The sequence below is a fragment of the Stegostoma tigrinum genome, chromosome 24, assembly GCF_030684315.1.
Source record: "Stegostoma tigrinum isolate sSteTig4 chromosome 24, sSteTig4.hap1, whole genome shotgun sequence".
Lineage (NCBI taxonomy): Eukaryota > Metazoa > Chordata > Chondrichthyes > Orectolobiformes > Stegostomatidae > Stegostoma > Stegostoma tigrinum.
In genome coordinates this window covers 44,077,141-44,103,387 of record NC_081377.1, presented here as the reverse complement: position 1 = coordinate 44,103,387, position 26,247 = coordinate 44,077,141, and the positions used below count along the sequence as shown (strand labels likewise).

The window sequence follows — 26,247 nt, the reverse complement described above, 5'->3', positions numbered from 1 at the left end:
AAGCTCTTCCCCAGTCTCTATACTCAGTAAACTGCAGCTCCAGTTCCCAGACCCTGCCACCTAGTGTAAACCTTCCTAAGTGGCACTGTCAGATCTCCTTGCCAGGATATTGGTGCCCCTCCAGTTTAGATGCAATCTGTCCTTCTTGTACAGGTCCCCCCTTCCCTGGAAAACTTTCCATTGGTCCACATGTCTCCACATAATTTGGCAAAAGAGAATTCTGACAACTGTTGTTTTGATCACATGGGTATGACAAAATTAGAGTGTGGGATCTGCCAGAAAATAACTGGTTGGATTGTTTTTCTTTCTGCATCAGTGTTTTGTGAATTATGGTCTTTTTTTTAAAATAGAATTTTGCTTTTTGTATTTGGTATAATTTGCTGCTTTGGGGTTTTCTGATACTTCTCAGAAATTGAGCTGTGCTGTGCCTACCATTGGTATACAGTACGTAGACTCCAGTTGGTCATGACAATAGCTGTTCCCTGACTGCAAAACGTGACAGCATATAAAGCAGCGTAAAATCAAACAGTGCAGAACAGAGTGAAAAGTTGCAAGGTACCAGGTACATGGTCTATTTGTTGATCTTTTCATTATGTTTGAAGGGTGCCAGAACTCAGCCTGAGCAACTTCCACCTCACACTCTAACTGATTAATTAGAATCTTGTATTAGCAGTATACCTCAATCAAAGCAAAATTAAACAAAAGTAAGATATAACACATGAGAGTTTGAAGGTTTTGATTATGATTCTTCTGAATGTGAATTATTTAAACTTAAACCAAACAAATAAGTAAAAATATAATGGGCAGAGTGGCCAGCTGAGAGACAAAGGCAGACAGAACCGGATGGACCACTTGACTAAAGGTGAAAATTCTGTGCAATTCCATCATTTAAGGAAAAGTTTTCAAGTTTAGATGTACTCAGGAAAACAAGTTACATGAAGCTATGGCATAGTTTGTGTGAATGGAGAAGGAGTTGCGGGGGGGAAAACCTGCAGTAATCTTCTAGATAACAAAGTGTGAAGCTGGATGAACACAGCAGGCAAAGCAGCATCTCTGGAGCACAAAATACATCGCTCCTGGCCTAATACATGTTTTGCTTTGTATTTTATTGTGTCTGTGGGAGGAGTATACTGCTTTTCTCTAACCTCACAATGACATGGGTCACAAAATAAATTTCTTTGTTTTACCCAGTTCCTGCTATGACCAAACATATCTTTATTTAAGAGAGAGAGTACAAATATCCATTATCAAGGCATCTTTAACAAATTTGGCAAAACTATTGATTTATTATAAAGTAAACTCTTACAAGAAGATGCAAAAATGGTTAATGCGCGCAGTTTGTCATATGGAATAGAAATGTTTACTCATCTGAAGAACCCAAAGTGACCTGGCATTCGGGTATGTGTAGTTGTTGAAACCGAACATAGGATCTTTGCCAATGCAACAAAACAGCTTAAAGGATCCTTCTAAACACTCTTCGAAAGGACAGTCAAAGTTCAGACTGAATCAAGGCTCTGGGTACTACAAACAACAGCACCTCCCAGTCACGAACCATTTCAACTCCTCCTCCCATTCTTTAGATGACATGTCCATCATGGGCCTCCTGCAGTGCCACAAGGATGCCACCCGAAGGTTGCAGGAACAGCAACTCATATTCCGCTTGGGAACCCTGCAGCCCAATGGTATCAATGTGGACTTCACCAGCTTCAAAATCTCCCCTTCCCCCACTGCATCCCAAAACCAGCCCAGTTCGTCCCCTCCCCCCACTGCATCACACAACCAGCCCGGTTCTTCCCCTCCACCCACTGCATCCCAAAACCAGTCCAACCTGTCTCTGTCTCCCTAACCTGTTCTTCCTCTCACCCATCCCTTCCTCCCACCCCAAGCTGCACCTCCATCTCCTACCTACTAACCTCATCCCACCTCCTTGACCTGTCCGTCTTCCCTGGACTGACCTATCCCCTCCCTACCTCCCCACCTATACTCTCGTCTCCACCTATCTTCTTTTCTCTCCATCTTCGGTCCGCCTCCCCCTCCCTCCCTATTTATTCCAGAACCCTCACCCCATCCCCATCTCTGATGAAGGGTCTAGGCCCGAAACGTCAGCTTTTGTGCTCCTGAGATGCTGCTTGGCCTGCTGTGTTCATCCAGCCTCACATTTTATTATCTTGGATTCTCCAGCATCTGCAGTTCCCATTATCTCTGGGTACTACATTGGTGACTTTTTCTCAATCAGAATGGTGTCTGTTTCAAAGGTCCTTCATTACAACATTGGGATCCTGGAGGTACTATAGAAAAGCAAATTATTCTTTCCAAATAGCAAATAAAACAGAGATGTCTTTTACTGTGTGTCTTCAAAACAGACCTGTAGTTTTTTTTTCCCCAATTATGTGTGGAACACATTATTACAGCACATTGGAAAACTTAATGGCTTCACAGCTTTAAAGCGATTTTTATGCAGTGCTGTATTTTAACACAGTTCAAATCAGATGAGGTGCGGTGGGCTGCAGTGTCAGCAACACTTCAGTGCTGTGACAATCTGGTCTTTTTATTTTCTGAAAAAGATTGATATTTAAGCCTAAGGTGCTGTATTGTAGTCTTCTGCCTCATGAACAGCAGAAACCTGTATTAAGCAGATGTACGCCAAAGTACTTGTACTTATGTGACTCAGTGGAATCATTTGAATTTATGTTCATGTTCTAATTTCCTTTTGTATTCAGAAAATAGTTGCACCAATTTGACTGGCTTTGGAGATAGATCAGGTGTTTGTTGTTACCCATTGGGAATTATTTGAGGCACACTGGAAAAAAAATTGTGCTGAATTCATAAGAGAATGCATTTGAGTTGGGTTGATTTAAATGATCGTGCAGTGGAAGTGCCTGCCGCCTCACCACAGTATTGATGAACATGCTTTCGCTGTGGTTCAGTTAAGACTAAAAATTCATTTTGGTTGTTCCAGAAACACTAATGATACATTGAATGACTAGATCATCCTTTTTTTTTGATGAAGACATTACTATCCTCTATTTCTGTTCATTTCCTCATTGATTACTTGCCCATAACCAATTTATGTCTTATACTTGTGAACCTTGGGGATTTTGTACTCTTTCTTTAATCCCTACCTGAAAAGGGTGACCACAAGTTTTGAACTAATCAATGCACTAAACATCGAACTATTTTATACAATTCTTTCATGACAATAGCTACAACACTTCACAGCTTTTTAATTGGCTATAAAGCGCTTCGGGACTTCCTGAGATTATTGCGGACTCTACATAAATGCGAGTCGGTCTGACAGTAAGTTGTGTCCCTGCTATTCAGTCCCCAACTTTGCAGCTTTGATCTGTTCTCATTATAGGCTTCAGAAAATAGTAAATGTTCATTATTTGTGTCGGATCACAGATGTAAAACCAGTTGCATCAGAGTGATCGAAGTGTGTTTATCCTGTAGATCTACTTCTGGTTTCATGAGCGCCCCAAGTTTTGATCCCGTAAGACCACAAGACATAGGAGTGGATGTAAGGCCATTCGGCCCATCGAGTCCACGCCGCCGTTTAAATCATGGCTGATGGACATTTCAACTCCACTTCCCTGCACTCTCCCCGTAGCCCTTGATTCCTTGTGAGATCAAGAATTTATCGATCTCTGCCTTGAAGAGATCTAACGTCCCACCACTCTCTGGCTAAAGAAATGTCTCCTCATTTCTGTTTTAAATTTACCCCCTCTAACTCTAAGGCTGTGCCCACGGGTCCTAGTCTCCCTGCCTAATAGAAACAACTTGCCAGCCAAGGTAGAACTAAGGTAGAAGGATTTGAAGGAAATTGGTTGAGTAGCGGGCAACAGAAAGTAGTGATAATGGGTAGGTACTCAAATTGGCAGCATGTGACTAGTGGTGCCCCATCAAGAATCTGTGTTATGGCCTCAATTATTCACATTATTTATTAATAATGTGGATAATGGCTCAGAAACTCATATCCAAATTTGCTGATGACAGTGTTAGACAGCATTGTAGTTAGTTTAAGCATTAACATAAAATTACAAAAAGCCTCCTTGCTTTAGGAAAGATGATTTGAAACTTGAAAAGGTACAGAAAATATTCACAAGAACCTTGCCAGGGTTGGAGGGTTTGAGCTGTAGCGAGAGGCTGAATGGGCTGGGGCTGTTTTCCCTGGCGTGGTGGAGACTGACGGATGACCTTAGTTTATGAAATCACAAGGGGCATGGATAGGGTGAATAGCCAAGGTCTTTTCCCCAGGGTAGGGGAGTCCAGAACTAGAGGGCATTGGTTTAAAGTGAGGTGGAAAGATTTAAAAGGGCCCTAAGGAGGAACCTTTTTCATCCAGAGGGTGGTGCCTGTATGGAATGAGCTGTCAGAGGAAGTGGTGGAGGCTGGTACAATTACAACATTTCAAAGGCATCTGTATGGAGATATGAATAGGAAGGGTTTAGAGGGATGTGGAATAAATGCTGGCAAATGGTACTAGATAAATTTAGGATTCTGGTCAGCATGGATGAGTTGGACTGAAGGGTCCGTTGCCATGCTCTACAGCTCTGTGGCTGTGTATCATTGATAGACTAGGTGAATGGGCAAAATTGTGACCATACAGAGTTCAGTGCAGGCAAGTGTGAGGTTATTCGTTTTGGACAGAAAAAGAATGTACCAGGTACTTTCTACATGGTATGAAGGTACATACAGTGGATCTTCAAAGAGACTTGGGAGCTCAGTTGCAGAGATACTTTAGATGTCACAGACAGATGCAGAAAATAATTAAGAATGTTAATGAAATGCTGACCTTTATTTCTAGGGGACTGGAGTACGAGGATATATTTATACAAAACCTTGGTTAGACCCCACTGGGAGGACTGAGCAGATCTGGGCACTGTCCCTCAAGATGGATACATTGGCCTTGGAGGGAGTACAGTGTAGGTTCACACCTAATGGGTTAAGTAATGGAGAGAGGTTATACACATTGGGGCTGTTTTCTTGAGAATTTAGAAGCTTAAGGGATGATCTGACTGAAGTCTTCAAGACATTAACATGAGAACATGAGGTAGGTAAAGATAAGCTGTTTCCACTAGAACTAGGCACATAGAGAATTAGGATCATTTAGGAGAGATGTCAGGAAGCGTTTCTACACACACAGTGGTAAATGTTTAGAACTCTCTTCCACAAATGGCAGTGGACCCAGGATCAGTTGTTAATTTGAATCTCAGAGAGATCAATTTTAGTTAAGCAAAGGTGTTGAAAGAAGTGGGCAAAAGGCGGGTTCATGGAAACTGAAAGAACTGCAGATGCTGTTCATCAGAGACAAAATTAGAAATGGCTGGAGAAACTCAGCAGGTTTGGCAGCATTTGTGGAGAGAACTCAGAGTTAATGTTTCAGGCTGAGTGACCTTTCTTCAACAACTGCATGGAGTTAGGTCACAGATCAGCCATGATCTCCTTGAATGGTGGAACAGACTCAAGGGATTGAATGGCCTGCTGCAGTTCTATTGTATTATTTTACCGCAAATGCTAATATCTGAGGGGCTAGCGTTGTTTGTAGCGGGCTCTGATGAGCTGAACGGTTATTCAATTTCTGCTGCTCTCAACAAAACTTCCTTATGTCCTTGTCCTACTCACTTCTTGCTCAAAAGCTATTATCTCTAACCTCTGTCAGGTGAGCTAAAAGGCCATTGGCCTGAACTGTTAACAGTTCTCTCTACATTTGCTGCCCAGTCTGCATATCTCTAGCATTTCCTGATAGTGCAGAGTTCATGTAGGATTTGAGCACAGCTGGAAAATGGTTACATTTTTGTTGAAACTGTAGTTGGTAAGCTCTGAGTTTAGCAAATGCCATTCCCTCCTAGTGGAAGAAGCAACTTCACAAGTAGCTGTATGTGCTGTAGAGTAATTGTTGACCCTAATGCAAGAGTGAGTACAGTCATACACATGGTAAGGATGCTGCCTCACTGCAGTACACTATATTTTCTTTGCCAAAAAAATTAACCTTTTGAAGGGTCTATCCTATTTGTACGATGTTTTAAATTGTATTGTCACTGTTGCCGCACTATTGTACTGCTTTAGACTGAATAATTGTTTAAAAATATGATGTTTTGAATGCTGCTATTTAAGGTTTGTTTGAAATGAATGTGGTCATTTTGCCCCATTGACATAACAGAACCACAATGCAATGAACCTACAAGTGACTCGTCCATCACCTAATTTATGGGTACATTTGCTGAGCATTACCAATGCATTCTCACTGTCTGACTGATCCTGAAGGTTAAGCCATCCTGGTAATTAGTTAAGGTATTGAGGTCTGACTTTAAGTTGAGTGTAACTCTGACTTTCTAAGGCCAAGGTGTATTGGACATCACTCCGTGCCCCAGATGTAGAGGAGGTTTTAACCCAAATGTGCCCCTAAGCCCAGCAGTAACTGCTGCCTCTTTGGCAGAACGGAGCCAATAATCCTTGGTAGTCCTGCTCCTCCCAGTTGGCAAAAAAACTTTTATTTTGTTTAGAAGAGGGCGTTTACTTGTACAAGTTCTGCACCACCTTACAATGAGCTTTTACTGCTGGGCCCAGCATTGATCGGAACTGCTGCAATTAGATGTTAAAATCATGAAGAGGCCCAAATGCATCACTGGGCCTGACTGTGTAAATGTTCATGAAGAATAGGTGGTAAGCATGCGCATAGTAGGAAGTGCATTTTTTTTAAACCACTGCGCACTCCTTTTTTCCCTGGGTAGGGCACACATCATTAGTTTATGTGAAAATGGTGTCAAAGTTTTTCATTGCAAAAGAAGCATTCATCAGTATGTGGAACTCGAGCAATAATTGTGATGTGTGTTTTTGCACGGTAAATTATCTGGAGTTTTGAGTTCAGAAGTTTTTCTTGGGGCAGCAGAGAAGTATTTGTTTAATGTTATCGTGAGTCTCTTCAAGAACCCCAAAGAATGGAGATTGAATATTTCTTAGCTCTTCATGCAGTTTCCTCAATAACGCGAAGACCAATGGGGAAAGTATTTAGAACGTTTCGGTAATTGAAATCTCCTAACATAGTGGTCTTTCTTTGTGATGACCTTTTTAGACTTTAAGGTTATGCTGGGATTTCTAGTGTTTTACTTGCTGTTGCTATTGTGTGGCTGTATGACTGGATGGGGTTCTCAAGCCAGACAACATTCTTGTGACTCTGAAGTTTGTGCAGGTGCGGCATAAGGCCCAGACCTTGGTAAGACCACAGCTAGAATATCGTATGCAGGTTGGACTCCTTATCCGAGCAAAGACATTCTGGAGGGGTTTACCATACCGATTCCTGGAATGGCAGGACTGTTGTCCGAAGAGACAGTGGTTCAAAAAGGACTGTATTAATTGGAGTTGAGAAGAATGTAGAAACGTGAAAAGTTCTAACAGGACTAGACTGGGTAACCGTAGAAAGGATGTTCCCGATGACAGCGGGATCCACACTAGGGAGATGCTATCCTGAATGGTGTACCCTGTATCTATAGACTGAGATGAGGAGAAATTTCTTCATGCAGAGAGTGGTATGCAAGTGGAATTTGCTACCATAGAAAGCAGTTGAGGTCAAAAGATTGATTATTTTCAAGAAGGAGGCAGATATTGTTCTTAGTGCTAAAGGGATCAAAGGGTATGAGGGGAATGTGAAAGTATAGAACAGAGTTAACTGATCAGCCGTGATCACACTGAATAAGCGTAGTACGCTTAAAGGACTGAATGGCCTACTCCTGTTTCTATTTCTATGTTTCATCCGCAGCTAATAACCATCATAGATTATACAACATAAAGTAGATGCAACAGCCTTCAAATAACATAGCAGCTCAACCTCCATTGTGGAAAAGTGAAGAAAAAGCTTCAGAGAAGTTAGGAATGTGTAACGGCATCTGAAGTCTCTTGTGCTGAAGTCAAAGCAGGATGTGGAGCTGACCAGAATTATGTTTTTTTTCCCTTCTATTCCTTCTAATCTCAATGGCTGGGGCACCATTTATTGTCTATTCTTCGTTGCCTTGGCGAAGGTGGCAGTGAGCTGCTTTTTGAACCACTGAAGTGGTGTAGACCTACAATGTTGTTAAGGATGGTGTTTCAGGATTTTGTCCAAAGACACTGAAGGAACGACGATATATTTCAAAGGTAGGATAGTGAGTGGCTTGGAGCAGAACTTTCAGGTAGAGTTATGGACATTTACAGCTCAAAGGATGCCATTTGGTCCATTGCGTTTGTGCTGGTCAACGGATTCATCCCATTTTCCAGTTCTTTGCCAGTAGACCTGTGAGGGTATGGCAACTCAAAGCTAATATGTAAAAATTACTTAAATGTTTCAGCAGTTTCTGACTTGGCTATCCTTTCAGGCAGTGAGCTCTAGACATCAAACCACTTCCTTCATAGCCTTCCTCCACTTTCCTTAAATCTCTGTCTCCTGGTTATTGAACCTTCTGCTAATGAAAACTAGGTGGTTAGGAATGTATTATCTATAGCTGTCAATCTTATACACCTCCAACAGGACTCCCTCGAAATTTTGTTGCTATAAGGGAAATAACCCCAGCCTGTCCAACCTAACTCCGATTCTCCAGACCAGGCAGCCTCCTGGTCAATCCCCTCTGTGCCCTGGCTACTGCCATCACATCCTTCCTATTGTGTCACCGAAATGACACACAGCACTACCACTAAAGCCTAACCAGTGTTTTATACTTAGAGCCTCTCCTCTAATTTTGAATCCAACATGCCGCTTTGCATCAGATCCCATTGGTTCTCACTTTATTGACCAGTCTGTCATGAGGACTCACCTGAAAAGATTTGCTCCTTTTATGTAGTAACCAGTGAATTATTCTCTTCAATACTCCTGGTTACCTCCTCAAAATAATTCAATTAAATTTTTCAGACTTTAGCTTCCCTCAACGAATCAACGCAGTTTAACTCTGGGAAGAGAAATACTCAAGATACAGTAGGTACCATTAGGGGTTAAAGTCACAATCTGCATGTGTAACAGGAAGGCACAGATGAGCTTTAAAATGTGTACTTTGCATCTGTATTAAGTATAGAGAATGAAATGTTCATGTAGAAATCAAAGTGTTTCTGTTAGATGGATGAACAAGTTAACATTGAGAGGGAGGAGATTGTAGGAGCTCTGACATGAATCTTCAAATCTCCTCTGGCCACAGGAGAAGTGCCAAAGGACTGGAGGACAGCTAACGTTCAAGAAATAGTGTAGTGATTAACCAGGAAGCTGCAGGCCAATGAGTCTAACATTTATAGTAGGGAAACTATTGGAAAAACTTCTGAGGGACCAAATTAATCCCCAATTGAAGAGGCAAGGATTAATTGAGTTCAGTCAGCGCGTCTTTGTAAAAGGTAGATCATGTGTAACAAATGTGAAGAATTTTTTTGAGGAGATTAGAGTTAGGCTTATGTATGTAGGTGAGGGAAATGCAGTTGATGTTATGTACGTGGACCTCAGTAAGGTTTTTGACTCAGCCTCGCATGGCAGACTGGTTGAGAAGCTAAGAGCCCATTGGATCCAGACAATTTGTTACATTGGATCCAAATTTGGTTTAGTAGCGGGAAAGAGAGGGCGATATTTTCAATCATTGGAAACCTGTGTCCAGTGGCACACCATAGAGTTTGGTGGGTGCCCTTTCCTGTGTGTTGTACATCAATGATCCAGACATGAATATTGGAAGTATGATCAGTAAGTTCACAGATAATGCAAGTTGGTGCAGCAGTAAAGAGAGTTTGGGATGCTATAGACAGGTTGGTTAGATGAGTTGAACAGTAGCAAATGGAATTTGATCCTGAAAAGTGAGAGGTGATGTCTTTCGGAAAGATGAACAAGGCATTGGGAGCCCACGGTTGCATGGTGGTATGTTAGGAAGTGTGGAGAATCAGAGGGACCTTGGGGTGTGTGTCCATTGATCCTTGAAGGTAGCAGGACAGGGAGATAAGCCGTATGTGTTACTTGCCTTTATCAATGAAGTTATTGAATACAAGAGTAAGGAGATTATGGTGGAGCTGTGTATAGTGTTAACTCAGAAGCTGGAATGCTGTGCAGTTCTAGTTGCCACAATACGGGAAGGAGGAGGTGCAGAACAGATTCATCTGGAAGTTGTTTGGGCTGGACTGATTCCAGAGAAGAAAGACAACATAGACTGAGGTTAGACATCATGAGAACTGCAGATGCTGGAGAATCCATGATAACAAAGTGTGAAGCTGGATGAACACAACAGGCCAAGCAGTATCTCAGGAGCACAAAAGCTGACGTTTCGGGCCTAGACCCTCCATCCGAGAGGGGAATAGGGAGAGGGTTCTGAAATAAATAGGGAGAGGGGGAGGCGGACCGAAGATGGATAGAGGAGAAGATAGGTAGAGAGGAGAGTATAGGTGGGGAGGGGATAGGTCAGTCCGGGGAGGACGGACAGGTCAAGGAGGCGGGATGAGGTTAGTAGGTGGGAAGTGGAGGTGCGGCTTGAGCTGGGAGGAGGGGATAGGTGAGAGGAAGAACGGGTTAGGGAGGCAGGGACAAGCTGGGCTGGTTTTGGGATGCAGTGTGGGGAGGGGACGAGCTGGGCTAGTTTTCGGATGCAGTGGGGGAATGGGAGATTTTGAAGCTTGTGAAGTCCACATTGATACCATTGGGCTGCAGGGTTCCTGAGTGGAATATGAGCTGCTGTTCCTGCAACTTTCAGGTGGCATCATTGTGGCACTGCAGGAGGCCCATGATGGACATGTCGTCTAAGGAAAGGGAGGGGGAGTTAAAATGGTTCGTGACTGGGAGGTACAGTTGTTTATTGCGAACCGAGCGGAGGTGTTCTGCAAAGCGGTCCCCAAGCCTCTGCTTGGTTTCCCCAATGTAGAGGAAGCCACACCGGGTACAATGGATACAGTATACCACATTGGCGGATGTGCAGGTGAACATCTGCTTGATATGGAAAGTCATCTTGGGGCCTGGGATGGGGGTGAGGGAGGAGGTGTGGGGGCAAGTGTAGCACTTGCTGCGGTTGCAGGGGAAGGTGCCAGGTGTAGTGGGGTTGGAGGGGAATGTGGAGCGGACAAGGGAGTCACGGAGAGAGTGGTCTCTCCGGAAAGCAGACAAGGGTGGGGTTGGAAAAATGTCTTGGGTATTGGGGTCGGATTGTAGATGGCGGAAGTGACGGAGGATGATGCGTTGTATCCGGAGGTTGGTGGGGTGGCATGTGAGGACACAGGGCGGTTATTGCGGGGGCGGGGTGTGAGGGATGTGTTGCGGGAAATGCGGGAGACTGAGGTTGTTTTCCTCCGAGGAGAGGATGTGGTGGTGGCTCGTAGGGTTGTCACCTGATCGAAGTGTACAAAGTTACGAAGGCTATAGAGTAAAATAGGGAGGTTGTGTAAAGAACCAGAGGGCACAGCTTGAAGGAACGGACCAGGAGATTTCAAGGGGATTGAAGACCTTTTCCACCCAGCATGTGGTATCTGGAGATCTCTGCCTAAGATGGTGGTAGAGGCAGGAGCCCTCAAGACCCTGAAGAACTACTGGATGAGCGTTTGAAATGGCACAGCATACAAAGCTATGGGCCATGTTCAGGAAACGGGATGAGAATGGATAGATGTCTGATGATCAGTCCAGGCACAATGGGCAGAAGGGCCATTTTCCATGCTGTGAAAACTTTATGAATCTAATTTTAAAAAGAGATATGATTAATCAGTTTTTCTCCATGTGTAGACATATTAAGTGCCTCAGAATTCTTTCAAATAATAAGCTTAGACTGAATGACCTGTAATTGCTTGGCTGTGCTTTGCTTCCTTTTTTTTAAATTGGTGGAACAGGTTTAGCAGGTTTCTGGTATTTTGCGTATGGCCAGAGAGCAAGTGAAAATGACTCCTTCCTTCCCTCCATCACCATTCTGGGATATGTCTCTCTGGGCCTGTGGGTTTATCCACTTTGAAAGCTGCTAACTCTACTAGTACCTTTTCTCCTTTTAATTCCTTCTAATGTTTCACATTCCTCCTCAATGATATCTGTACTTGGATCATTCTTTACTGTTGTGAAGACTGACAAAAAGTATTTCTGGAAGATTGTCCCCATGCTTTCAGATCCGCACACGCATTGTGGCTGTAGTCCCTAATGAGCACATCTCTTACCGTAGTTATTGGATGGTACCTCACGGGGCATTGTTCCAATGCACCTGCTGACCTTGTCCTTCTTGATGGTAGTGGTTTTGGGCTCTTTGGAGCCACGGTGAATTTCTGCATTGTGTCCTGTAGATGGTAATACTGCTATTGTGTGGTGGAAGTGGAGCGAGTGGAAGTCTGTGGATGTGGTGAAAATCAAGAGGGTTGAGTTGTCTTGCTGGAGCTGCACCCATCCAGGCAAGTGGGAGTAACCCTGGCTTGTATAGTGTAGTTGGTGACCAGGCTCCGGGGAAGTCAGGAGGTGAGTTACTTAATGATGGATTCCTAGCCTCTGGCCTGTTCCTGTAGCCGTAACATTTATATGGCTGGTCAAGTTCACTTTCTGGTCAGCGGTAATCTGCAGGATGTCGATAGTTGAGATTCCATGATGGTAATGCTATTGAATGCTGGTTAGGGGGCTAGATTATCTCTCACTGAAGATGGCCATTGCACAGCATTTGTATAGCACAAATGTTACTTGTGACTTGTCAATCTGGATATTGCCAAGGGCTTGCTGCGTTTGGACACAGACTGCTTCCCGAATGTATGTGAAGATGCTAAAATGATGGGGCATGGAATTGGCACCTTGTCTTTCCAGCCTGGCCTGTTTAGAAGAGCAGAGAGTGTAAATGAGGCAGAAGACTGATACTGTGGTGGAGAGATGATGGATTTGTATCAGTCGGATAGATAATCAGCACATCTCAAACTGCTTCCAGCAGAGCAGTGCCTCTGATTTTTTTTTCCACATTGGTCTAGCTGGTGAAATTCATGTCAGGCCATGTGTCTTAGAAGCAGCTGAGTCTCAAAGTACAAACTACAATCCAAATATTCTTTTGTTTTGAATTGTCAGTGAAAATGATAAACCATCTCGTTGTGAATGAGAAATTGAACATAATCCAGGTAAAGGTTTTAACTTGACCTTCTCAACGGGAGAAGATGTTTTGACTTCAAGCTGTTTATTGTTGTTAAATGTGCGAGCTGCTTTATGATTTACTTTAGAACATTATTTCTATTATTTGGGCAGGTACTGAAACTGTTTTAAAGGACTTAGTTAGTTTCCATTCCCTCCGTGGATATCAGACCCTGTGACTATATATGCAGGTTGAATTTGTTGTACATCTTGACTTTCCTGGGGAAATTGCCTAGAGATTTAAAAGGAAATGGACCTGCAGGGCTACGTGGGAAGGGGAGGTGTGGAATAGGACTGGTCTGGATTGCTCCCTGGGAAGTTGTATTGGACTCAATGGGCTGAATGGCTGCCTGATTTCATAGGCTTCAGTATTTATTTGGTCTCAGTGCAGCAGCCATTTTGCTGAACAGTGAGCAGCTGCCCTGTGTTCTTTCTGTGTGCACGGCTGTGTGATCGGTGTAACTGATGATTAGATTTTGGCTGTGTTTCATGTTGAGAGGCTGCATGGTCCAGTACGGCTAGTTTCATTTTACAGGATTCACTGTGTAGTCTGGATTGATGTTGCACGGCATTGTCTTCTTGGGGAACGTTTTCAAAACCTTGGACTGTCGAGAAAAAGAATCTTACTGTTGCTCGCTGCCTGTGCTGTATTATTAGCATGTTATTCACAGAAAGAAATGAAGATGCAGCTCTCAAAAGTGGCGAACGATGATTCTTCAATGCAGTGATTACCAACAGAGGAGACAGTTGGTGTACGACAGGTAGCAAGAGTACACTGCATTGCACTAATTATCTGTAGTGCCTGGGGACTGCTGGTGACGAGCACAAAGGTGAGGCTAAAATCATTGAGTAAGCATTTTACAGCCTGAAATGTACATTTAAATTGCTAAGAGTGGGTGCATAGAAGTTTCATAGAAGCGTGTTCCAGAGAATTGTGCCATCCCTTGAGCAGGCTTTTAAAGATATATCAAATTCCCTATTTATGGATGTACCATGGTACAAACTGACTTGGAAAATAATTAGCCATGATACTGTAGATTTTTATACCGTGTGGATTCATGTCTGATATTTTCTGCTGTCTATTTGCCTAGTACCTCTGGTTTGTTATATAACCTTTTGAATACTGGGGACATTTCACTGTTTCCTTGCTGCTGACTAAGAGTCATTCCATGAGCTTAAAATTGATCATAACAATCTAGAATTCCAAAAAAAGTCCAGCTGTTTCTTTCTTAAGCTAAGGGGAGTGAATGAGTTTGGTTATGTTCTGCTAGTAGGTGTTGTTTAAATGCCAGGAAGTTTATAAATTATCATGGATGAAGTGGAGGGGACACGCCCTGTTTCACAGTTTTAGTTTCCATGGAGCATGTGGTAATGTAATGTTCTGTCACAGCCCTTGAAAGCACAGTCAGTTTGAGCCTGTATGTTCCCCACCTTGTCTGTAACTATCCCGCTCTCTCTCGAAGATGGTTACTGTGGCTCAGAGTTCAATCTCACTGGCATCTGGCGTTCTCTGTAATCTCACTAAGCCCGCTCACCGTAGGAGCGTCTTGTCTAGACGGCTGTTCAGCTACTAGGTGTGATTTTAATATTCCAGCCAATCATGAACCTCAATATTTTTCACAAGCCAGCCAGATGGATTTACAAGAATATTTGTATTTTTGTAGCTGTTCTAATATCGTAGCACTCCTATGATGCATTGCAGGCTGTTTTGTCATACAAAGTTTAACACTAAACTGCACAAAACAATGCTAGGCAAATGATCAAAATATCAAGGAGGTGAGTTTTAAGGAGAAGAGATTTAAGGAGGTTATTACAGATGTTAGAGCAGCTTACAGTTATGTTCCCAACCACAGTGATAAAATGATTAAAATTTGGAGTAATACTGACTTTTTTAAAATTCATCCATGGGAGTGTGTGGGTGTGTGTGTTGCTGGTCAGACTAATATTTATTGTTCATCGCTAATTGTCCTGGGACAAGTAGTAGTGAGCTGCTGCCTTGAGCCACTGCAGTTCTTGGGGTATAGGTTATTTGGGAGATACTCCAGAATGTTGACACATTGACACTGAAGGAACAGCCACATATTTCCATGTGAAGGTGGAGAGTGAGTTGGATGAAAATTTGCAGCTGGCGCTGTTCCCAGGCACCCGCACTCCTTGTCCTCTTTGGTGGTACAGATGGTGGGTTTGGAAGGAGCTGTCAGAGGAGCCTCACTGAGCGATAGCATTACATCTTCTAGATGTTCTACACTCCCGCTACTGTCCTTCAGTGTTAAAGGGAGTGAATGTTGAATCTGGAAAATAGGGTGCTAGCTGAGCATCTTGAATGTTATTGTAACTGCACCCAGCAGGCAAGTGGGGAGTGTTCCATCACAGATGATGATGGGAACTGCAAATGCTGGAGAATCCAAGATAACAAAGTGTGAAGCTGGATGAACACAGCAAGCCAAACAGCATCTTAGGAGCACAAAAGCTGACGTTTCAGGCCCAGACCCTTCATCCGAGATCTCTGATGAAGGATCTGGGCCTGAAACGTCAGCTTTTGTGCTCCTAAGATGCTGCTTGGCCTGCTGTGTTCATCCAGCTTCACACTTTGTCATCTAGTATTCCATCACACTCTTGATTTGTGCCTTGTACATAGTGGACATGCTGAGAGAAGTCAGGGGATCAGCTCTTCGCAGAATTCCTTGCCTTTGGTCTGTTCTTGCAGCCACAGTATTTATGCCTGTTCAGTTGGGTAGCTGGTCAGTGGTAACTTCGATGATATTGACAGGAATTCAATAATGGTAATGTCATTGATACTCAATGAGCAATGGTTAGTTTAGCCCTTGTTTGAGATAGCCATTGCCTGATACTTCTGTGGTACCAATGATAGTTACCACGTGTTAGCCCATGCTTGGATATTGCCAGGGTCTTATTGTGTATGAGCTTGTTATGAGCTCTTGTAGTGTGTAAAGAAATGCAAATGGTGCTGAACATTGTGCATTCGTCATCATGTACATTTCTTTTTGTGATGGAATAAAGATTGTGGGTGAAGCAGCTGAAGATGGTTGGACCAAGAACACTATCCTGAGGAACTTCTGCAGCAATGACCTGGAGCTGAGAGGATTAGCTTTCAATAACCACAACTATCTTGAATTCTCACAAGGAAGAGTTATTAGAAATCCTACAGAGGGTGACCACAAGGAAGCGGTATTAGAAATCCTACAGAGGGTGAAGATAGCTAAGTCACCTGGGCCGGATGGGATTTATCCTAGGATCCTCTGGGAAGCCAGGTAGGAGATTGCCGAGCCTTTGGCATTGATCTTTAACTCGTCATTGTCTACAGGAATAGTGCCAGACAACTGGAGGATAGCAAATGTGGTTCCCCAGCTCAAGAAGGGGAGTAGAGACAACCCTGGGAATTATAGACCAGTGAACCTTACCTCAGTTGTTGGTAAAGTGTTGGAAAAGGTTATAAGGGATAGGATTTATAATCATCTAGAAAAGAATAAATTGATTAGGGATAGTCAGCATGGTTTTGTGAAGGGAAGGTCGTGCCTCACAAACCTTATTGAGTTCTTTGAGAAGGTGAACAAACAGGTAGATGAGAGTAAACTGGTTGATGTGGTGTATATGAATTTCAGTAAAGCGTTTGATAAGGTTCCCCACGGTAGGCTATTGCAGAAAATACAGAGGCATGGAATTGAGAGTGATTTAGCGATTTGGATCAGAAATTGGCTAGCTGTAAGAAGACAGAAGGTGGTGGTTGATGGGAAATTTTCATCGTAGAGTTCAGTTACTAGTAATGTACTGCAAGGATCTGCTTTGGGACCACTGCTGTTTGTCATTTTTGCAAATGACGTGGATGAGGGCATAGAAGGATGGGTTAGTAAATTTGTAGACGACACTAAGGTCGGTGGAGTTGTGGATAGTGACGAAGGATGCTGTAGGGTGCAGACAGACAGAGATAAGCTGCAGAGCTGGGCTGAGAGGTAGCAAATGGAGTTTAATGCAGACAAGTGTGAGGTGATGCACTTTGGTAGGAGTAACCAGAAGGCAAAGTACAGGGCTAATGGTAAGATTCTTAGTAGTGTAGATGAGCAGAGAGATCTCGGTGTCCATGTACACAGATCCTTGAAATTTGCCACCCAGGTTGACAGGGCTGTTAAGAAGGTATACAGTGTTTTAGCTTTTATTAATAGAGAGATTGAGTTCCGGAACCAAGAGGGTATGCTGCAGCTGTACAAAACTCTGGTGTGGCCGCACTTGGAGTATTGCGTACAGTTCTGGTCACCGCATTATAAGAAGGATGTGGAAGCTTTGGAAAGGGTGCAGAGGAGATTTACTGGGATGTTGCCTGGTATGGAGGGAAGGTCTTACGAGGAAAGGCTGAGGGACTTGAGGCTGTTTTCATTAGAGAGAAGAAGGTTGAGAGGTGACTTAATTGAGACATATAAAATAATCAGAGGGTTAGATAGGGTGGATAGGGAGAGCCTTTTTCCTAGGATGGTGACGGCGAGCACGAGGGGGCATAGCTTTAAATTGAGGGGTGAAAGATATAGGACAGATGTCAGAGGTAGTTTCTTTACTCAGAGTAGTAAGGGAATGGACCGCTTTGCCTGAAACGGTAGTAGATTCGCCAACTTTAGGTACATTTAAGTTGTCATTGGATAAGCATATGGACGTACATGGAATAGTTTAGGTTAGATGGGCGTCAGATCGGTATGACAGGTCGGCACAACATTGAGGGCCGAAGGGCTTGTACTGTGCTGTAATGTTCTATCTTCTTTTGTGCTAGGGGTGCCTAAAACCAGTGGGAGGGTTTTCCCTGTGATTTCCATTGTTTCCATTTTTCTGATGGCCTCACAATGCCACACTCCCATCAATGACTCCTTGATGTCAAGCACAGTGGCTCACATCTCACCTGTGCAGTTCAGCTCTTCTGGATTTGGACCAAGCTCTTCAATAAGGACATCTAGCAGAACCCAAACTGAATGTCAATGAAAAGTTATTGCTGAGAAACTGGTATTTGATGGTCCTGTTAATGAGCTCTTGTGGATGGAGCAGACTAAGGGGAGGGTAGTTTTGCGTACAGGACTTAGTTGGGCAATTTTCCACATCGTTGAGTAGATGCCAGTGTTGTAGCTGTCAGAGGTTCAGTGATTAAGTAGTTCAACAGAGTCTATTGTCTCTCAAAGGTGGCTCCAGTTGCGGATAACAATTGAACAAATGGAGATGTTCCTCAATGTATTGAACTGGATGAGTTTATGTTGGCACTAGTGTGAACTTACTCAAATTAACATGACAATCAGCACAGTGTGGAGCTGGAGGAACATAGGTCAGACGGCATCAGAGGAGCAAGAAAGTTGACATTTTGGGTTTACACCCTTCATCGGGACTTCATCAGGGTGTAAACCTGAAATGTTGACTTTTCTGCTCCTCCTCTGCTGCCTGGCCTGTTGTGTTCCCCCAGGTCCATGCTGTATTGGCTCTGACTCCAGCATCTGCCGTTCTTGCTATCTCCAAATTAATATGATGGTGGTTATGCAAACTACTATTTTTAAATGAAATATTAAAATTAATATCTCAGAAAGTATAAACTAAAGACTGTTTGCATATTTATTACTCTCCTACTTTTTATAAAGTATGATCTTTAAATATCCACACTCGTATGGGAGTCTTAATGGTTGATGGAAATTGATTCAAAGTTCCTGAAACCGAATCTTGGTAGTTTAACAAAACATTACCCAACGCACTGGAATGAAGGGAAGAACTTCATTGGTGACATACTTTTGAATTAAATTTTTCTTGAAATATCTAACTGTTTTGTAAAGAAAGATTTAGATGAGCAGGGATTTGTAAATTTTGTGTGAGATGTAGAAAGTTTGGATATTTGGAGTGTAGTTAATTGAAAGTTCTCTTGCACTGCATTTTTAATCTCATGCCTAATTTTGACTCGAAGGGAATTTAACACCATCAGTAGCACCTTGCACTTACATAGCACCATTAATGTGATAAAACCACCCAAGGTACTCCACCAAGGACTATCGTCAAACAGAATTTGATGCCAAGCCAGATAAGGAGATATTCGGGCAGGTGACCAAAGGTTTGGTGAAAAGGACACTTGTAAGCTGCGTCATAAAGGAAGGAAAATATAGGGTGGGATTCTGGGCTTAAGGCCCTGGCAGCAAATGGCACAGCTGTTTGTGGTGCAGCAATTAAAACCGGGAATGCCCAGGAGATTAGGCTTTAATTTAATTTTAAATCTAAAATTAAAGTAGATTTTTGGTGTCAACTCATTTAGATTTTCATGATGGAAAATTAAATGCATTCTTCACCCTTAAGATTTCTCTGAACTGTTCAGCTTTAAGTATGCATCGTCACAATAGATGAAGTAATCTGTGCTTTAAGAGTATTTAAAACACCAGTTTGAGAGTTTCCTTGATAACTTCATGTCATGGCCTGGGAGATCACCTTGGGTTTTATATGATAGTGTGCGTGTCCATGTTCACTGTGTTCTCATATAGCTCCTTCCTTGCTGCGGTACTATCCATGTAAACACACTACGTCTGCTTGTTCCCCCGACATTGCATTGAATTGCAGTATAATTTTGATGTTTACAAAGCGGAGATTGTTTCTGTATTTGGCATAGTGGGTGGAATTTCCCAATTTGTTTTGTTAAAGTGTGTAGGCACATGTTTTCGATGGTGACTAATGTGCCATTCCCACTGAAATGCAAACTTACTGAATTTAGAGCTTGATAGGTAGAGCATGGGTGAGTCTTTCAGCAAATCACAGGCTTCGTTATTGACATCCAGGTTACCCAGAAACTGTTGGCCATTCAGGAGTCTTAAAATCTGCGGGTTGAAGCATGCTCTTTGCAGGGGATCCAGTGGCAAGAAAGTAAGAGGGCATTGAATGAGAGTCAAAGTCAAGGACACAAACTTTTAGCAGCCTTTATTTTGTGGTAACTGGTGGTGCCATCCCCAGTTGGGAAACTAGCCACCCCTCCTGTGCACTAGGAGGCGCAGGGCAAGTTGATGCTCTTGACCAATCATTAATCATTTAAAAACTTGAATGGCACTTCAAGAGGATTGTTTGTGGACCTTGTTTCCCAGAACTTACTTAATGAGATGTTCAGAAGAGAAAATGATTGAATTTCTCTCAGGACTGCTCGTTTCATTATTTTTCTTTCTATCACCTCCAGAGAGGGAAAACCTCTGGTGTACTTCAAGGGTGTAAGTGGACCCTGCTTAATGGGAAGCAATTGCCTCTGGTCCTTGAGTGCAGAGAGCTGGACCGGTGCCAAGCTAACTAGTCATGGAAATTGGCATGGGTAGGAGCAGACCCTGTGCCTGAACCTTCATCTGGGGCTCCCACGTGTTTAACTGAGGCACTGGGTACATGGGCAACATTCTGAAGGACCCAGTCCTGTTGACAGACAAGATAATTCATGTTAACAATATATTGAAGTACAAACTTAGCCTTGAACCTAATAAATTCAACAAAAATGCAGTATGAACATTTTTGCCATGCTTATTAACTTGATGGGCCAGTAGTTTATGCTACAAGCTAATGGCACTCAGGACACCTGATATGAAATCATGTTGAAATCTTAATAATGAAATAATGTATTTCAGTGTTTCCTGTATAATTTTCTTTGAATCAAAAAATTGTGTATTTGTGCATTTGATTAAACTCATTTTATAGATTCTGTCATCATTTGATTGCATACGGTTATCTAATTTTTGTTTTGCAATTTAAAAAATCCCCCTTATACTTAATATATGCAAGAACAGGTGTGATAAACTTGATAAACTGAAAAATGTCCTTACATATATTCAAAGTGCTCATCTGCTTTGGAAAGATGCTTTTAATCAGCTACCAGCTTTTTTTTTTGAAATTATCCCATCAGATCTAGAAAGTTGGAATAATGTCTTAAATGAAATTCTGAGGAAAGAGCATTCAGTGTTTTTTAATTGAAGTGAAAGAAAACCCTTTCTTAAAAAAAACATGCTGTTTATTGATGGAGTTGTGCCTGCTGATCCTTAACTTGTCTCTTTAAAGGGTACTAATAGTTGCACAGAATGATGCCTTGAAACTTGCAGAACAATGTCCCTTAATCTTATTAATGCATTAGCTAACGTGAATGTAATTAACAGCATTCATGGCAATAGATTGTTTAAAAGCCTTATCACTGAAGGAGGGGCAGTCTCTAAACTATTTATTTTTGCCTGAAGTAGCATGTTGTCGATGATGGACCTTTTTAGTCTTGCTCCAATCTTTATCCTTGCCTGCTTGACAGTGGAGCCATGTACTATTCTCCATTTAGATATTGGTGTAAGACTGTATTTCAGCAATGGTGGAGCATTTGCTTCACCTAACTGCCACCCTCTGTAAACTTAGCCTCCTCTGAAATGCTTAAAGTTCCGGAAAGCATAGAGAGAGGACAGGTGGAAAGTATGTTTTCCCCTGGCTGCAATGTCAGGAACCAGCACACACTGTCTCCAAAAAGAAGGCAAGCCATTTATATCTGAGATGAGGAAGAATGAGGTGACTCTTTGGAGATCTCTACCTCGCAGGAGCCCTGAAACTCAGACATTAAGTAACTTCAGGGTAGAGATTGTTAGATTTTTAGGTACAAACATCATTAAAGGACAGCACAGGAAGAAATATGCCATTGAGGCAGATGATCAACCATTATCTGGAATGCCGGAACTGGCTCAGGGAGCTGAATGGCTTATTCCTGCTCCTAACTTAGCAGCTTATACCTTCTTAAAATTCCTTCCTAGAATGTGGGCATCACTGGCTCGACCTACACTTATTGTCCATCCCAGAGTCACATGTAGGTCAGACCAGGTAAGGATGGCAGATTGCCTCCCCTGAAGGATATTAGTGAACCAGATGGGTTTTTACAACAATCACCAACACTTGCACGGTCATGATTAGATTTGAATTGGCGTTCTACCATCTGGTTCCTAGAACACTACTGGATCTCTCAATTATTGTCAAGCAATAATACCGCTAGGTCAGTGCCTCCCCTTAACTAAGTACTGGTCTAGTATTGAGCCCTTACCTGTCATTCCAATGCTAACAAAAATACATTGACTCATGCTCCATCCAATTGTATTAAGTTTAAGAATCCCCCATCCTCCTAATTAAAACCCTCAGTGACTTTGCTGGGCCTGTTGGGTCTAGAACTCTAACAAACAGCTGCATGCCCCCCAGTTCTGACCCCATCCAGGCCTTTGGTTTTTTTTTTGTTGTTTTACCCCATTGGAGGCATTGCAGTCAGCTGTCCTTTCCCTCATTGAAATTGCCCTGAATTATATTGTTATGCTATTGTGGGTGACAGTAAGTTGTTTTAGTACAAATTTGGCAGAAAACTGAAACATTCTCGGAAACTATCTGTTTAGGGTCAGTCTAGTGGGTGTTTCTGGCTTGTTTTATTTTTAAAACAACATCCATCTGTTTTCAGACAGGTAAGTTGTCTTTCTGAAGAGCTATTAAGAACTGTTGGAAAAGCCTGGAAGGTGTTGACAGCTATTGTTGAATTGATTTGATTTTTTGATGTTTGGTAGTTTTAAAATATCGTCTATTTAGACTTAAAAAGGTAACACCAAATCTAGCTTACATTAGAGCAGACAGTACTGTACAAATTTGCTTATAAATATTTCAAATCCTGTGAAGAAAGGTTTTAGATTTTATTATCTGCTATATAAAAAAAATGTAAATTTCTACTAAATTATTGACGGTGGAAAAGATGCCCTCTACAGAAAGAAGCTTAAGGTGTATTAGTCTATATTTTTAAATGATGCCCTTTGAGAATCAGATCGGGAACAAACACCAGTGTGCGTGAATTATAAATGATCAATAAATGGAGTTGTATTTTGCACATTCGTACAAGATGTTTGTATCATATGCCTTGTCACGACACATTTCACGATCAGAGATTTTAACACATCAGTGTCTGGATGACTCAGCATAAATGACTGATTTTTTGTTTTACAAAAGATGAAGGCAGGTTAGTTGATCATGCAATTCACAGTTATGTTCATGACACTGATTTACAGACCGATTTATGGAGTGTAATCTGAAAAGTATTGCCAGGCACTCAGCTTCAGTTTGTGAGTTTGATTTGAGTTGAATGGGTCTAGAGTATGATTTGTGTTACTCAGCTGGGAGTGTGATATGAGGATTGAGGCATTTTTGGACCACCTTTGCTATTACAATGTTTACTTAGTGATACTGCAGTCTCGTTACTGCGAGATGAGTGAGTGTGTTCTTAACGAAAGCAAAATGCTGCAGATGCTGGAAATTTGATGCAAACACAGAAATTGCTGAGGAAACTCGGCAGGTCTGGCAGCCTCTGTTAATATTTTGAGCCCAGTGACCCATCTTCAGAACTGAATAGTGTTAGAGAATAGTTTTCCTTAATACTTCTGACAGACAGGATGTGGAGGTGCGGTGTTGGACTCGGGTGGACAGGGTCAGAAGTCACATGGCACCAGGTTAGAGTCCAACAGGTTTATTTGAAATCCCAAGCTTTTGCAGTGCTTCTCCTTGGCCAGGTGGAGTCTCAGCGCTCCAACAGCTTATGATTTCAAATAAACCTGTTGGTCTATAACCTGGTGTTGTGTGACTTTTGACAGAGGCCGAAGAGGAGCAAGATGCCAGGTGGCAGACAGGGCCAATGCAAAAGATGAAGGGGGTTGTTAATTGTGGAGAAAGGAAAGGGCTGTAAACTAAGATGTGAAAGGGAGAGAATCTGGCCTTGCTGCTAAATGCAAACTAAACAATACACAAATATGGCACTGCAGTGATGCAGCAGTGCTTTCCTTAACTTGGGTGCCAGCTGACGCTGAGGCTGTTTAAATTTCAGTTTGGCCAAAGACCCTAATGTCACCTCGTCCTTCCACACACACAGCCCTAGACAAAAAAAAACATTTTAACATCTGTGTAAATGATGAGAGAGCTGGAGAATTTTCAGTGCTAAGTTAATCTCTGTTTGGCTGTAACAGCCTGTGTTGAAGCCTTTATTACTGGAGCTACTGCTTATGCTGATATTTGAGTTGCATTTGAAAGATCCTTAAGGGCTCAACACTTTAAAAAAAAAGCTCATGTTTCCCCTAAAATCGAAGAGTCAACTTCATTATGACAGTGTTGTTCACAGTGTTGCATCCACTTATATTCGCAATTAATGAAGTAATTTGTGTGACTGAACTCACTTTAGGCAGATTTCACTGCACTTGCCTGAAGTGGGTTGCAAAAAAAATTGTAGCTACAGAACTATGATGCTGGGTAAAATCTGAAGAAGAAATTTAAGGTATTAATAAACTCATCATTTTATTTGGAATTAGGAATTGTGATTGTCAAATCCTCCGATAGTCATGCCTGCACATGAGAATCTGACACCATGACAAGAACGATATTCATATGTCTAGCTATCAGAGCTGTCAGGCATCTTATCAAAGCAGATTTTCAGGGCGTACCAGAGTAAAAATATCCCCAAGCCTTTTCAGGGTGGAGTGATGAGGTTTTGTCGGCAGCTCACTACATGTTCCCCGAGCTGGGTCGGCATGAGCCACTTTAGAAAGAATTGGCAATTTTTTCCAACAAAGGATGTACCTGATAAGTCTTGCCTGGTCAATGGAGTGCGAACTGAGCAGAGTGAAGTTTCACATCATTGTCTCCATTCCTTCAGTGAGAACATCTGCAGAAATTCTCTTTAATCTTGTTTCTGTGAGAAGCTTGAGGAGCTTCTGTCTTTGGCTATGGATTTGATGTTTCTAAATGATTAACCAAATTTCTGTTTGCATTGATGGTGCAAGTTTGAGAATCCACAAAATTCAGCTGAAAAAAAGCTTGCAATCTTTGAAGAAAAGGTAGCAAATTTGGGGTGGTGAATTGGTTTGTTTGTGTAGGCCAAAATTGTTCAAATGCTTGGATCCAAAATTGACGGAGAGGTAGGAAGCAGGGGGTGATGGCAGAGGGATGTTTCTGTGACTGGAGATAGTAGGAACTGCAGATGCTGAAGATGTAGAGTTGGATGCACACAGCGGGCCAGGCAGCATCAGAGGTGCAGGAAAGCTGACGTTTTGGCTCTGGACTCTCTAGACGCAAAACATCAGCTTTCCTGCTCCTCTGATTCTACCTGGCCTACTGTGTTCATTAAGCTCCACACTGTGGTTATCTCTTATTTCTGTGAATGGAAGTCAGTTTCCAGTGGGTTCTGTAAGAGCTGAGCTGGGGCCTTTGCTGTTGTGATGTATTTTAACGACCATACTGAAATGGAACAAGTTTGATCAAAATGTTTGTGGATGACACAAAATCTGATGGAGCGGAAGATAGTGAGGTGTATAGCTGTATACTGCAGGAGGATGTCTGTGGACTGGCCAGCTGTGCAGCGTAGTGGCAAATGGAATGCAGCCTGGAAATGTGTGAAGTAATGCACTTGGGGAGGGCTGATAAGAACAGCAATTCATTATGAATAGTAGTACAGAGCAACCTTGATGGGCATATTCACAGATTCCAGAAGGCAGCTGAAAAAGTAGATAAAGTGGCTAACAAGACACAAGGAAACTTGCCTTTACCCATGGCATAGAATACAAAAACAAGGAACTGTGTGAATTGCTGGTCAGACCACAACTTTTTAAGAAATGTATTCATCCATGATATGTGGGTGTCAGTGTTTGGGCCAGCATTTATTGTCTGTCCCTAGTTGTCTTTGAGCTGCCTTCTTGAACAGCTGCAGTCCATATACAGTAGATAGACCACAATGCCCTTAGGGAGAGAATTCCAGGATTTTGAGGAATTGAGTATAGGAGCAAAGAGGTCCTTCTGCAGCTGTACAGGGCCCTAGTGAGACCGCAGCTGGAGTATTGTGTGCAGTTTTGGTCTCCAAATTTGAGGAAGGACATTCTTGCTATTGAGGGAGTGCAGCGTAGGTTCACGAGGTCAATTCCCAGAATGGCAGGACTATCATATATTGAAAGATTGGAGCGACTGGGCTTGTGTTCACTTGAGCTTAGGAGGATGAGAGGGGATCTGATTGAGACGGATAAGATAATTAAAGTATTGGACACTCTGGAGGCAGGTAGCATGTTTCCGCTGATGGGGGAGTCCAGAACCAGAGGACACAGTTTAAAAATAAGAGGTAGGCCATTTAGAACAGGGTTGAGGAGAAACTTCTTCACCCAGAGAGTGGTGGATAT

The 26,247-nt window shown here is 42.5% G+C and overlaps 1 protein-coding gene across 6 annotated transcripts in view; it reads left to right on the top strand.

Annotated features, from left to right (window-relative positions):
• Positions 1-26,247, top strand: part of ahdc1 (AT hook, DNA binding motif, containing 1) — a 207,702-nt gene that overhangs the window by 30,323 nt on the left and 151,132 nt on the right. The window contains exon 1 of one of the 6 annotated variants that reach the window (XM_059654405.1): positions 13,860-13,884. The exons of the other annotated variants lie outside the window; for them this stretch is intronic. The gene's annotated coding sequence lies outside the window, so the exon portion shown is untranslated. Of the gene's footprint in view, positions 1-13,859; positions 13,885-26,247 lie in introns of those variants that run through there. 6 annotated transcript variants of the gene reach the window in all.